We start from the raw sequence: 13,233 nt of genomic DNA, 5'->3' as shown, positions 1-13,233 counted from the left end.
GGATTTCTCCCCGTGCTGCTTCTCCTGTATAGGCTCTATATAATCCTATAAGTCTAGTTTTCGCCCTTCTCTTACTTAAAGTTTCCCACCCAAGTTCCTTTAACATTTCTGATACACTACTTTTTCTCCTGAAATCCCCTGTTACAAATCTTGCTGCTTTCCTCTGCACACCATCTAGTTCTTTTATTAGGTATTCTTGGTGAGGATCCCAAACACTGTTTGCATATTCTAATAATGGACGAACCATACTTAAGTAACTTTTTTCTTTTAATTCTTTGTTGCATCCTTTAAGTAGCCTCATTATGACATGTAACGATCTGTATGCTTTCCCAACAATGTCATCAACATGACCCTTCCAGTGCAAATTACTTTCATATCTCACATCTAAGTATTTGCACTTGCCATCTTTTGGGATAACTACCTCATCCAAAGTATATTCAAATTCAGTTTTAAAGCTCCTGTTTGTAAATGTTGTAACAGTTGATTTGCCTCCATTAACCTGCATATTATTTTCTTCAACCCATTGTTGGATACTCTCAAGGTCCCTTTGTAATTCTGAACAATCATCAATGTTATTTATTTCCCTGTAAACAATTATGTCATCTGCATAAAATCTTATTTTTGATGTTATATTGTTACTTAAATCATTTGTGTATATTAAGAAAAGTAACTTTCTCTTCCTGTGATATATTATTTCCTACTTTGACTTCCTGAACCCTTGAATTTAGAAATGTTCTTATCCAACGCATAACCCTTACGTCCAATCCTAGTCCCTCCAGCTTCTTTAATAATATTCCATGTTCCACTCTATCAAAGGCTTTGGAAAGATCTATGGCTATGCAATCTAACTGGCCTCCTGAATCCAACTGATCTGATATGTCCTGCTGAAATCCCACCAGTTGTGCCTCACAAGAAAATTTCTTTCTAAATCCATACTGGCTCCTCATGAACCAATTTTTATCATCACATATCCCTCTGATGTACTTTGCTATTAGACTCTCCAGTATTTTACAAACTATACTGGTCAGGCTGATTGGTCTGTAGATCTCTGGTTTTCTTTTATCACCCTTTCCTTTATAGATTGGTATTATTATAGATTCCTTCCATTCTTTTGATATTACACTATTATTTATGACATAGTCAAAGAGAAATTTTAAATAAGGCACTATGTACCAACCCATTGTCTTTAATACCTCCCCACTAATTTGATCACTTCCTGCTGTTTTTCCTTGCTGAAGCAGTTGGATTTCTCTGAAAGTATCTTCATTTGTGAATGAGAAGCTTCTTGTTTCCCTGTGTGTTTCTCCCTCTCTAAGTTCTGTTATGGTTTCCAACTCCTGATAATCTTCTACTGAATCTCTGAATTCCTTACTAAATAGATTTGTTTTCTCAGCATCTGTTAAATAGTGTTCACCCCCTTCTCCCACCATTGTAGGAATTTGGATTCCTTTTCCTTTTTGATTCCTAATATATGAATACAGCTTTTTCCACTTCCCTTTGTGGTCATTACCCTCTTGAAGTATTTCATATAATTCTCTTTTGCTTCCTTTTTCACTCTATTCAGTTCCCTCATTAGCTATTTTCTAGTTTCTCTATTCTCCCTACCCTCTCTGATTTTCCTGTTTACTATTCTACATTTTCTTTTTAATTTTCTTTTTTCCCTTGTATAATAAACAGGGTCTGAGGTCATTTTACCCTTCTTAACAGGTACAAATCTCTTCTCTCCTTCCAAAACGATTCCTTTAAATTTAGCCCAAAGTGTATCCACATTACTCCCTTCACTTATCCAACAACTGAATTGTGATTTAAGGTAAGTCCCAAATTCATCAACTTTAGTTTTTCTGTACAATTTCTTGTCTTGTGTGACCCTCTTATTAAGCCTTTTTGGTGCCATTCCTACATCCATTATTACAGCCTTATGGTCTCCTATTCCTTCAATTACCTCAGTTTTATCAACAATTTCCCATGCTTTAACCAATAACACATCTAGCAAGTTACTGAGATGAGTCAGTTCTTGTACTACTTGTGTAAATCCTCCCTCCCAAATTAACTTATTTGCCAGTTTCTGTTCATGGGCTTCACTTGCAGCTCCATTCCATTCAACTTCAGGCAAGTTTAGATCTCCCCCAATTATTACCATATCATTATTATTGTTTTTATGAGTATAATCCATTATTTTCTCAAATATTTCCATGTCTCTTTCCTCTCTTCCAGGCCTATATGTTTCTATAATTCCCACCTCCTTCATATTATCACAAACTAATTTTATCCCTAATATTTCATCCCTTTCATCAGTAAACCATTCATGTGAACAATAAGTTTCCTTCACCAGAATAAACACCCCCCACCCCCCTCCCTTTTTATCTCCTTGGTCTCTATGATAGACTGTCTACCCTTCTGGAAATACTTCTCTATTACCCACCCCTTCTCTCAACCACGATTCCACTCCTATCACCACATCAGTCTCATAAGATTCCATCAATGTACCGAATTTTAATTGTTTATTTACTATGCTCTGACAGTTTACCAAGAGCAATCTCAGACCCCCTTCCTCCCTAAAACTTGACTGTTGCAATTGGGTAACATTTGACTCATGAGTTCAGAACATCCCTGGAACCCAGATCCTTGTACATAGATCTTGATTTAAGGATCTGGGTTTTCTGGCAAGTTTCCCTGTATATGCCAGTTTAGTGGTATGCGTTTTCTTAAGTGCAGATTAGTTTGCAAATCTCTGTTGATAATTGTAGCAATTTGTCTACAGAGAGTTGCTTTTCCATTACCGTTCAGATGTAACCCATGCTTAGTGAACATTTGCCCGCCTAGATCTAAAGTATCTACTACATAGACATTTCTAAAACTCTTACCTAATCTCTTGGTTTTTATATTTACATCATGTACAGCTTTGTTCACACACGAGCCCTCTAAAAGGTCATACCTAGGTGGCACATTAACTACAATTACTTTTGAGTCAGGTAGTTTGGGAATCTTACCTCTGAGGGTCATAATTAGTTCCTCACCTTCATTTACAGGAATCTCATTTGCACCACTCACAATCGCCACATAATTGTCCTTCTCCAACACAGGATCACAACTTGAAAGGACATCTTCAGTTTTGGCACCTGGTTTTATTAGTCCTAAAACGTCAGTTTCCGGATTCTGCAGCTCATCCTTGATGCCTTCTGCCATACCCCGCCCTTGACTCTCTGCGTAGAGATGAATTTTTGGCAATCTTGACTTTTGGTTGGTTTTCTTCTTCTGTAGGTTACCTCCACTGGATTTAAAATTATTCGGAAAACTTGATGTGTCTTCTTGTGGAACTTGTTACAATCACTGAAATCTATTTTGGCACTGCAAAGAGTTTTTTCCCGGTTTTAAGTTGCACATAGTTTCTCCCATATCTTTAACATTAGGCCTAAAATGGTTACCCGGTACGCGTTACTTCTGTCCATGGCGATCTTCTTCTCCAATGTCTTCTTTATCTTCCAGTTTCTTTATTCTGTCCTTTAAGCTTTCATTTTTAAGTTTCAGAGCACATAAGTCTTCTTGTAGCACTACTAAAATCTTAAGCATAGTAAGTCTCTCTTTCTTCTTGTTCTGGCTCACTATCAGTTTGTTTACACTCGGGACACAGCCACACACTTTCTTCAATATCAGTCCTATTTACAATATTTGTACAACGAAAATGGTACCGTTCATCACACTTATGACACAAAATCCCATTTTTAACTACTCTTCTGCATTTGCCACATTTTTCACTGCATCTTACACTGTTATCCACCACGGATATTACAGACTCACACACAGTAGTCGCTATCTTGTTTTCAACCTATTTTATTACCAATTAAGGTAACTTCTTTTAGTTGTGTTGGTTTTTGCAGCATCATTTCTGTTGTTTTTTTTTCAAATGATATTTGAGGCCAGTTTTATTTGCAAAGTTTTTGAAGTTCTGATATCTGGATTTTTGCTTCTTTCATGTCAACTGCTAGTAATGCTAAATCGTCGGCGAAACCCAGGCAGTTTGTTTGGATTTTTAGGCCAATCTTTATTTATGGGGGGCATTTCCTAAACTATTCCCTCATTACCATTTCTTATTATTATTAAGGAAAGAGCGCACAAACGTGCATAAAATTAGTATACACTGATCAAATAGATACAAAATACATTATTCTTTGCTGTAATTCCTTTGGAGTCTTGTGTCTCTGTGTACAAATCGTAAAATGATAACGCTCACACACTTTGTTGCATAGTTTGCATAAGCAGTCTTCATCTGGGTCATGGAAGTATGTTTTCATGCACAATTTATGATGAAATCCATGTACAGATAGTCTAGTAATGGCACTATGCAAAACCTGGTTTGGTCCACTCCATCTTTGGTCTAGCATGGCTTCAGTTGTGAAAAATTCCGGCCATTTCTTGTTTTTCCTTTTTTTTCCTAAGGACTTCTTCTGCTTGTGGTGTAGATGGTAGCTGTAGGATGTACCTCATATCTTCTATGAAAAAGCGTTCTTTTGCAAGCATATACGCTAGTCTTGACGGCGCTGTTTTTGCTATCCCCAGTATTCTTTTCAGGAATCTGGCTTTTACTCTTTCTAGGGTTTCTAAGTCGGTCATAGTAAGGTGGTCCCAAATGAGCTGAATACCATAGGTGAGAGCAGGGAGAATTTTGGTGCGGAAGAGAAGCATTGCTGTTTCTAGCGAGATCATGGTGGGGTTTTCTATGTCGTATATCCCTCGTATGGCTGCTGCCGTTCTTTCTCTTATGTGTATTCTGTAAGAGGTACCATTAGATTGAAGAGTGATGCCGAGGTATCGGATATTACCTACTCTTTTCAAGGTCTGTCCTGAAAACGTGATTGTGTCTTGTGCCTCAACTCTTCCTCCTTTTCGAAATGTCATGTAAACAGTTTTGTCTTTATTTAACTGTAGTTCATTTTCGTCAGCCCAGAACTGTAACTTGTCCATTGCTTCCTGGAGGACCTCCCTGTTTCTAGAGCCTAGTATCATGTCATCAGCATAGGCGTATAGCACGACTGGAGAGTTCTGTATTATCTTCGTTACATCTGCTGTGGCGATAGTGAATAAGATTGGGCTTATTGGATCACCCTGGAGGACCCCATTTGTTTGTGTGATGGGGGACGAGGTTGTTACACCGTCTTCGATTTCAACGAAATTGAATGCCAGCAAATTATTTATTGCAGTGACCAGAGGGTTGTTTTGTCCAATCATATGTTCTAGCTTCTTTATTAACTTGGCTCTGTTCAGGAAATCGAAAGCTTTCGTATAATCAATGAAGACAACGTGAAATTTTCCTCCTCTGTGCCTTAGTGCCTCATGTATGTCGTTTAGTAGATTTGCAATTGCGTGCAGGGTCCCTCTCCCTCTCCTGAATCCAAATTGCTCCTCCGGAATGTGGATTTCAATTTCCCTCTCAAGTCGCCGGGCGAGAATTCTTGTATAAATCTTGAAGGAGTTGTTCTCTAACGCTATTCCTCTGTATGAGTTTTCTTCATCGGTTTCTCCTTTTCCTTTATAGAGGATTTTCATTTGTGATTGCCTCCAGCTATCTGGGATAGAACTGCTTTCAAGACTTCTATTGAAGAGTTTTGTCCATACGGGACCTAGTATTTCTAGGGAGTCTTGTAGATTTTCAGTATATATCCCATCTGGCCCTGCAGCCTTCCACTTTTTCATGGTAAATACCGTCTCTTTTACTTCTGTAAGGGTTATTGCAGATATTGTTGTATTGTTCTGTTCTCTGATGTTGAGAGCCCGGGTTCTGTTTTCTGTGTTGAGAATTATTGTGAAGTGGGTTTCCCAAGATTCAATGGTTATATGATTTGATTGATTTTGTACTTTTTTCTTCAAGGCTATGTAAGGGTCTTTAAGAGCTTCCTTAACTTGTATCTTTGCGTGGTCTTCCATATATGCTGATTTCTTGAGAGCTAACAGATGCTTCTAGAGTTTTCTTTGACGAGCGTACATTTGAAGGTTTGATTTGTTCAATTGTTGTCTGGCTTGGCGCAGTAGTTGAAGTGTCTTCCTTCGTTCTTCATAACACTCATGATCAAACCAAATTTTTGAGGTCTGTTCTGTTTTGGGTATCATGGCGTTTCTAATGTAGTGGTTGATAATTTCTAGACCAGAATCTGTTTGGTCTGCTTCAGTGAGTTGTGGTGCTAATTCTACCTTTGTTTGGTTTGCCTGTAGCTTATCGATGTCTAGTTTTCTTGATCCTGTTTGTGACAGTTTTACTTTGTCTTGGCAGTTCTTTCTTAGGTACTCTGAAAGTCGCACAGATTGGTAAATGTTTCTTGAGTACTGAGATGTTTTGTCGTTTTGCTATTTGGTGATCCATAAAGGTGATCCCTTTGCCTCGGAAGAAGATGAGATCGATAGTGCTAGTTCCATTCGGTGCAATGTATGTAACTTCCTCTTTTTTATTGATCAGATTGTATCCTTCAGCTGCTAAGATTTCCAAGAAGAGATCCGTCTTGCTGTTCGGTTTGTCGAGCCTGCAGTTCAGGTCGCTGGTAATTATAACAATTTCTTCCCTTGCTACATATGTTATTGCCCTAATGACTTGTTCCATCGTGTCATCCATAGATTTTGCAGGGCTGATATAAATTCCTATGAAAGATATGTTGGCTGTTTTCACAACAATTGTATTTTCTTCAATATTGATTTCTTTGATCACTGCTATTTTATCATTATAGAAGCAGGATACGCCTCCTTCTGGTCTTCCCCGGCTCTTTTGGGTTGCTAGTGCATGTTTGCTGTAGTAGTGAGGTATGTCTAAATTTTCTGTGATCATTGTTTCTGTGGTAATTATTACATCTAGTCCGTTCCATAAGTCATCAGGTGTTGCTTCGATTAGTTTTCGTAAGCCTTCTACGTTCCATAGCATGACGTTTATTTCAAGAAGGTTCGTGTCCTTAGTCTTTGCTGGTTCATCTTCTGCACTGATCGACATGTCAAAGTTCGACCCCAACTCGCCTTTCTCGGCGAAAATTGAACCTTCTGACTATTACTCCTTTTGGCCAGAAACCTGGTGATTTTACTTTGTCGAGTTCCCCCAAGGAGAGGCCAAGTTTAAATGACTTATTTATCCCTTTTGTTTCCAGCATTTCACATTGAATGTCGCTAGTTATCCCATTTTTCCTCAGAAAGTTTACGAGAGTTTCTTCTTCCGCGCTGTGGTGAATGCTTCCTTGTCCTGATTTTAAATCGAAGTCCTCATCGGTTCTGGTCCCTCTGATGACTGATCCATCTTTTCGTTGTCTAGTTCCTTCTCTTTGGTGTTTGTCTTTAGGTGTTTCGGTCCTTTCAGATTCCTTAATTTGTATTGGGTTCCTATGTGTTTCAGTTCTTTCATATTCCTTAATTTGTATTGGATTCTGAATGGCTGTTGAATGTGTGTTCGTTATGTCTTCGCTTGTTGTTGAAGTTGAAGTTTGAGAGACTGCTCTGGCATAGTTTAGTAGTTTCCTGTTGCTATCGAGATAGTCCACTTGTTGGAGTTATGCTTCTAGGACGAGTGTCATTTTAGTCATGAGCATGTTACCCATCTCGTCGATCTTTTTCTTCAGCTCCTCACATGACTTCTTATTTTCTGAGATAGTTTCCTTTATTTCTTCGTCAGTTTCCCTTTCCTGTGGCAAGGTGAGTACTAATTTACATTTCTCACATAGCCAAAGGAGTTTGCAGTTTTTCCGTTTCAAAATCTCAAATTCTCCCGTTGTCAATCCGGCACAGTCCTTGTGGTGCCTACACACGCCGTCACACTGAATCGATATTTGATCGTCTCTAACTTCTTGGTCACAGGCACCACAGAATGAAGCTTTATTATTCCTTGGTGTGTCTGTCATGTTTCGATTCACGCCCTTCTTTTGTTTTTCAAGATGTCTTCCTCTTATGTCTGGAGACGGTACTGTTTTACTCTAATATAGACAACTCGTCAATAAGTTTCCTTGCGAATAAATAATAGTGGTGAGAGCCCATTTCCCTGCCATAATCCAGTTTTAATTTCAAATGATTCTGATATTTCACCCCTAAACTTCACTTTTGATTTGGTGTTAGTGAGAGTCAATTTTATCATGTTTAATAATTTGGGGTGTAGTCCAAGGTATCTTAAAATTTTAAACAGAGATTCTCTATGGATGCTTTCTTGAAATAGACAAATGTTATCTCCTCATCTCTGTTATAGTCCATTATCAACTTAAGACTCATGATCTGATCAGGACAGCTCCTCCGGGGTCAAATTTTTTAATTAATTAATTAATTAATTAATTAATTTATTTATTTATTTATTTATTTATTTTTCTTCTTCCTCTTCTTTTCTTCTTCTTCTTCTTCCTCATTTAGGCCTACGATGGACCACATGGTTCTTAACTCTGGTGAGCTCTTTTCTTCCTCTTAGCCCAGTATTCCTTCATTCTAGCGCTATGGATGTCTTTTCTTTCTTGAGTCTATTGCACTCCCACTCCTGGATGCAGTGATTTAGCTGTTAGTGACTGGAGAGAGTCAGATGTCTTGATTAACTTCCTGAACTTATCTTGGTAGTAGATGTCAATGTGATCAATGTTTAGGTATTGTAGGTCTTTCCGAACTAAATTCGTCCATTTGGCATTTGTTGCTTTCCCTCTAGATACAGTGTTGAAGATCCTTGAAGTGAGTCTCTGGCTCTGGCTGTCCATCCTGACTACTTGACCATAGAACATGAGTCTTCTCTTCCTCATAGCTGTTGTAATGCTCTCTATTTTACTGTATAATTCCTTGTTGTGCCTGATTCCGTACCCATCTCCTTCTTTAATGGGACCCATAATACTTCTGAGGATCTTTCGCTCTTTCATTTCCAGTTTTCTGAGTTGTCCTTTCCGGGTCATGTTTAGGCATTCTGAGACGTACAGTACAGATGGTCTTACTACAGTGTTGTAGTGTCTAAGTTTAAGATTCAAGGAGAGGGATTTAGACTTGTATATGTTCTTACAAACATGATAAGCTCTTTCTAATTTAGGGCATCTACTCTTCATTGCAATGTCCTCATTAACATTTGGGGTTATCCATTCCCCAAGAGCCAACGGCTGTAGCGGTGTTGAAACACCGGATCCCGTGAGATCTCCAAAGTTAAGCAACATTGGGCGTGGTCAGGAGTTGGATGGGTTGCCACGCGCTGTTGGTGGGGGGTAAGGGAATGGAGGAGCGGAAAGGAACTGGCCACCCTACCGCACGTAAACTCTGGCTCAGGAACACCTCTGCGGAGGTTCGGACCTGCCTTCGGGCAGAATAACCCTTACCTATTCCCCAAGATATTTGAATGAGTTGGCCTTGTGTATTATTTTTTCTCCCAAAGAAATGAAGTTGGGTGCTTCTCTGATGGGAGTCAGAAATTCTGTTTTATTGACAGCGATCTTCAGCCCTACTTTAGCTGCTATGCATTCTAGGGAGGATAGCTGGTACGTAGCTTCTTCCATACTTGAAGCTAAGAGTGTGAGGTCATCTGCGTAGGCTAAGCAAGTGACTGTTTACTTGTTTTTTTGTAGCCGATTTTCAATCCAGAGTTGTCAGCTAGTGTGTTCGTCCATTCCCGAATGACCTTCTCCAGTAGACAGATAAACAGGATGGGGGACAAACCATCTCCTTGTCTGACACCTGTTTTGATCTTGAAGCTTTTTGATAATACCCCTCTGAATTTGACTTTGGACATGGTGTTCGTTAGAGTAGCCTTCACAAGATTCAAAGTCTTCTTATCCAGTCCCATTTCAGTCAACGTCTCAAAGAAGGACTGTCTGTCTACCGAGTCGTAGGCCTTCTGGAAGCCAATGAAAATTGCTACATGGTGTGAGGTGCTGAGGTTTTAGTAGGTAAACATAGTTTTGAGGTTCAGAATCTGACTTCCTAAATCCAGCTTGGTACTCTCCTATGCTGGAGTCTAATTGTGCCTCCACTTTTTTAAGCAATGCTTTGGAGAAGATTTTGCAAGTCACTGATAGGAGAGAGACTCCTCTATAGTTGTTAGGGTCTAACTTGTCTCCTTTCTTGTGATAGCTGAAGTCCAGTCCCTTGGTAGTGTTTCTGTTGTCCAATGTCAGTTATGATTCTGTGGATGCTGTCAATTGACTCTTCATCTGCATCGTCATCATCATCATCATCTTCGGTTTGCCCTTCCAGCGAGCTGGGTAGGGTGTTTGAAAACGAGCGTCTTCCAAAGTTTCCTATTCAAAAACATTTTGTTGTCCAAGACAGATTCCCAATTCCATCCTCTTCTCTCCACGTCTTCCCTCAGTTGGTCCATCGATCTTCTTCTTGGTCTTCCAGCTGGTCTTCTACCTGTTATACTCTTTTCCAAATAAGCCCATGGTAACCTTGTGGTATTCATTCGTTTAACATGCCCAAACCATTTAAGTCCAGATGACCTAAGTCGTTCCTCCATCGATTCATTTAGACCTAGGTTAGATCGGATCTCATCATTTTTCACATGATCAAGTCGGGTCTTTTGGAGGGCAGTTCTAAGAAATTTCATTTCACAGGCTTGAATCCTACTACAATCCTTTGATGTTAGTGTGCAGGTTTCTAGAGAATATGTAATGATGGGAATGAAATATTACTTGTACAGGGTCATTTTTGTTCTTTGTGGGACCTTCTCATCCTATAGTAGGTGTCTAACGATACTGTAAAAGTTAGAGTTGGTTACTCTGTTTGTTATTTCTATCTCAGCTCTGTTATTACTAGCCATTACGCTTCCCAAATAACTGAATTGGTGTACTACTTCAACTTGGTGGTCCTGTATTTTATGTTGCATTCTATATTATGTCTGCTGATTTTCAATGCTACTGTTTTTGATGGGTTCAATTTCATTCCATAATCATCAAACTTCTTACATCATACATTCAAATTATTTTGCACTCCATTCTCTGTTTCATCCCATATTGCCACATCATCTACAAACACCAGAGCCTGAAGATCTTTGTTACCTTTTCCTTTTAGTTCCTTTAAAATGGTATTCATAACTGCTATGAATAGAAGAAGTGATAAGGCTGTTGTACTCCTTTGGTTGTATTGAACCATTCAGCGTGACCATCTCCAATTCTGACACAGCTTTTACAATTAGTATATAGCATTTGGATGTTCCTAATAAGGTACTCCGGTACACCAAGTTTTCTAAAACTTTTCCAAATAGTTGATCTAGGAACATTATCATACGTCTTTTCAAGGTCCATAAACACAATAATTAGGTCTTTTCCTCTTTCCCAGTGCTTCTCTGCCAACATCCTCAAAGCAAATATCAGATCTGTTGTGCTGATATTTCCCTGCCATAATCCAGTTTTAATTTCAAATGATTCTGTTATTTCACCCCTAAACTTCACTTTTGATTTGGTGTTAGTGAGAGTCAATTTTATCATGTTTAATAATTTGGGGTGTAGTCCAAGGTGTCTTAAAATTTTAAACAGAGATTCTCTATGGATGCTTTCTTGTAATAGACAAATGTTATCTCCTCATCTCTGTTGTTCCTCTTCTAAGATAGGCTCTAGTATATCCCTTACTCTGGCTTCAATGATCTTCTCCATAATTTTAAGGCCGTGTAATTTTCAGTTTTCCTTCTACTCCCTTTCTTAAAGATAGGGACTATCACCCCTTTTGTCCAATCTTCAGGTATTTTGTTATCCTTCCATATTGTTCTGAGGACTCTATACAGCCACTGTATTCCTGGCGGTCCAGCAGCTTTAATCATGTCAGCTGTAACTTCTTCAGCTCCTGCTGACTTACAATTTGCTCTACTTCTGTCCATGTAATTGGGATATCTTCCTCTATTGTTTTCTGTCCTACATCCTCAACAGAGATCTCATTAGGACCATTTAGGAGCTTGTCAAAATACTGCCCCATTGTATCCGTGATATCTTTCATATTGCGAACTATATTCCCATCTGCTGTCTCCAGAGCTGTAATTGCTTCTTTGTCTGATCTTTTACTTTTTACTATTCCATATCTCATTTTCATATTCCCTTTACTGTCTTCTTCCAGTTTAGTTGTAAATTCTTTCCAACTTTTCTCTTTTTCTTCCCGTACAATTCTCTTGACTTCCAACTTTCTGTATCTATATTCCTTCGCCATCTCTTCTGATTTATTGTAGTCTATTCGGTCGCTGTTGATTCTTCTGTCAGACTTAGCCACATCAAGAACTTTTTTGGCTTTATTCCTTTTCATTATGGCTTCTTTCACTTCATTATTCCACCAAGATGTTCTCTTCTCTTTCACTCTTCTGCTTGTTCTTCCACATTTTTTATCTGCACTACCAACCAGACTTGCCTTAAAATCATTCCATTCTTTGTGCCTGTTATTGGTATTTTAGCTCTGATTTCCTCTTGAAACTGCTGTTTGACTTCCACATCTTTCAATTTCCAGTCTTTAATTCATGGCTTTTCTTCTTGTTTACTTTAATAATAGGTTTCGTGACTCTTAGGTCTGCAATAAGGAGCCTATGGTCACTATCAAGGCTCTCAGTAGTTATCACTTTTACATCATGCACCTTTTTTCCACTTGACCTATCTGTGATGATAAGGTCTATCACTGATCTATGCTGACCATTACCTTGTGGCTATTCCATTTCTAAAACCATGAGTTCTTCATCAGAAGTTGGTTTCCTGTACATAGATCAAGCAGAAGTTCACCCTCCTCATTTCTATTACCAGATCCATATGGACCAATAATGCCTTTATAACCTGACCTATCAGTTCCTACCTGGGCAATAAAATCCCAATTATCATTATGTTCTCTTCATCAATGATGTCCTCTAGTTTTTCTATGAAGCTTACTTTTTGGTCATCGCTACAACCCTGCTGGGGAGCATAAACTTGGATTACAGTTTGAGTTTCTCCATTTAGGCATATTTTAGCTTTGATTAATCTCTCATTGATGAAGGAGACATCTGTTACACTATCAATGTCTTTATGGAGTATAAAACAAACTCCATTCCTCGCCACTGCAGGATTACCTCTCCAGTATAATTTATATCCGTCCTCCAACATTATTGTGTTGCAACCTTTCCATTTGGTTTCACTTAGCCCTAGGATGTGAATATGTTTACGGTTCATTAAATCTGTGATTTCGTTGCATTTTCCTGTTAGAGTCATAACATTTAAGGTTCCAATCCGAAGCTTGTTTCTATGATTGGTTCTTCTCGTGCATCTTGAGTAAACATCGGACATGACGTCGGCATTAGTTCCAAGAGTACCTGAA

General features: G+C 38.7%; 1 protein-coding gene across 2 annotated transcripts in view; it reads left to right on the top strand.

Annotated features, from left to right (window-relative positions):
• Trpm (transient receptor potential cation channel, subfamily M) overlaps positions 1–13,233 on the top strand; it is an 819,353-nt gene that overhangs the window by 529,157 nt on the left and 276,963 nt on the right. The window lies entirely within an intron of this gene.

Source organism: Anabrus simplex, chromosome 5 (genome assembly GCF_040414725.1).
Source record: "Anabrus simplex isolate iqAnaSimp1 chromosome 5, ASM4041472v1, whole genome shotgun sequence".
NCBI classification, from domain to species: Eukaryota; Metazoa; Arthropoda; class Insecta; order Orthoptera; family Tettigoniidae; genus Anabrus; species Anabrus simplex.
This window is presented reverse-complemented; position numbering and strand designations above follow the sequence as displayed.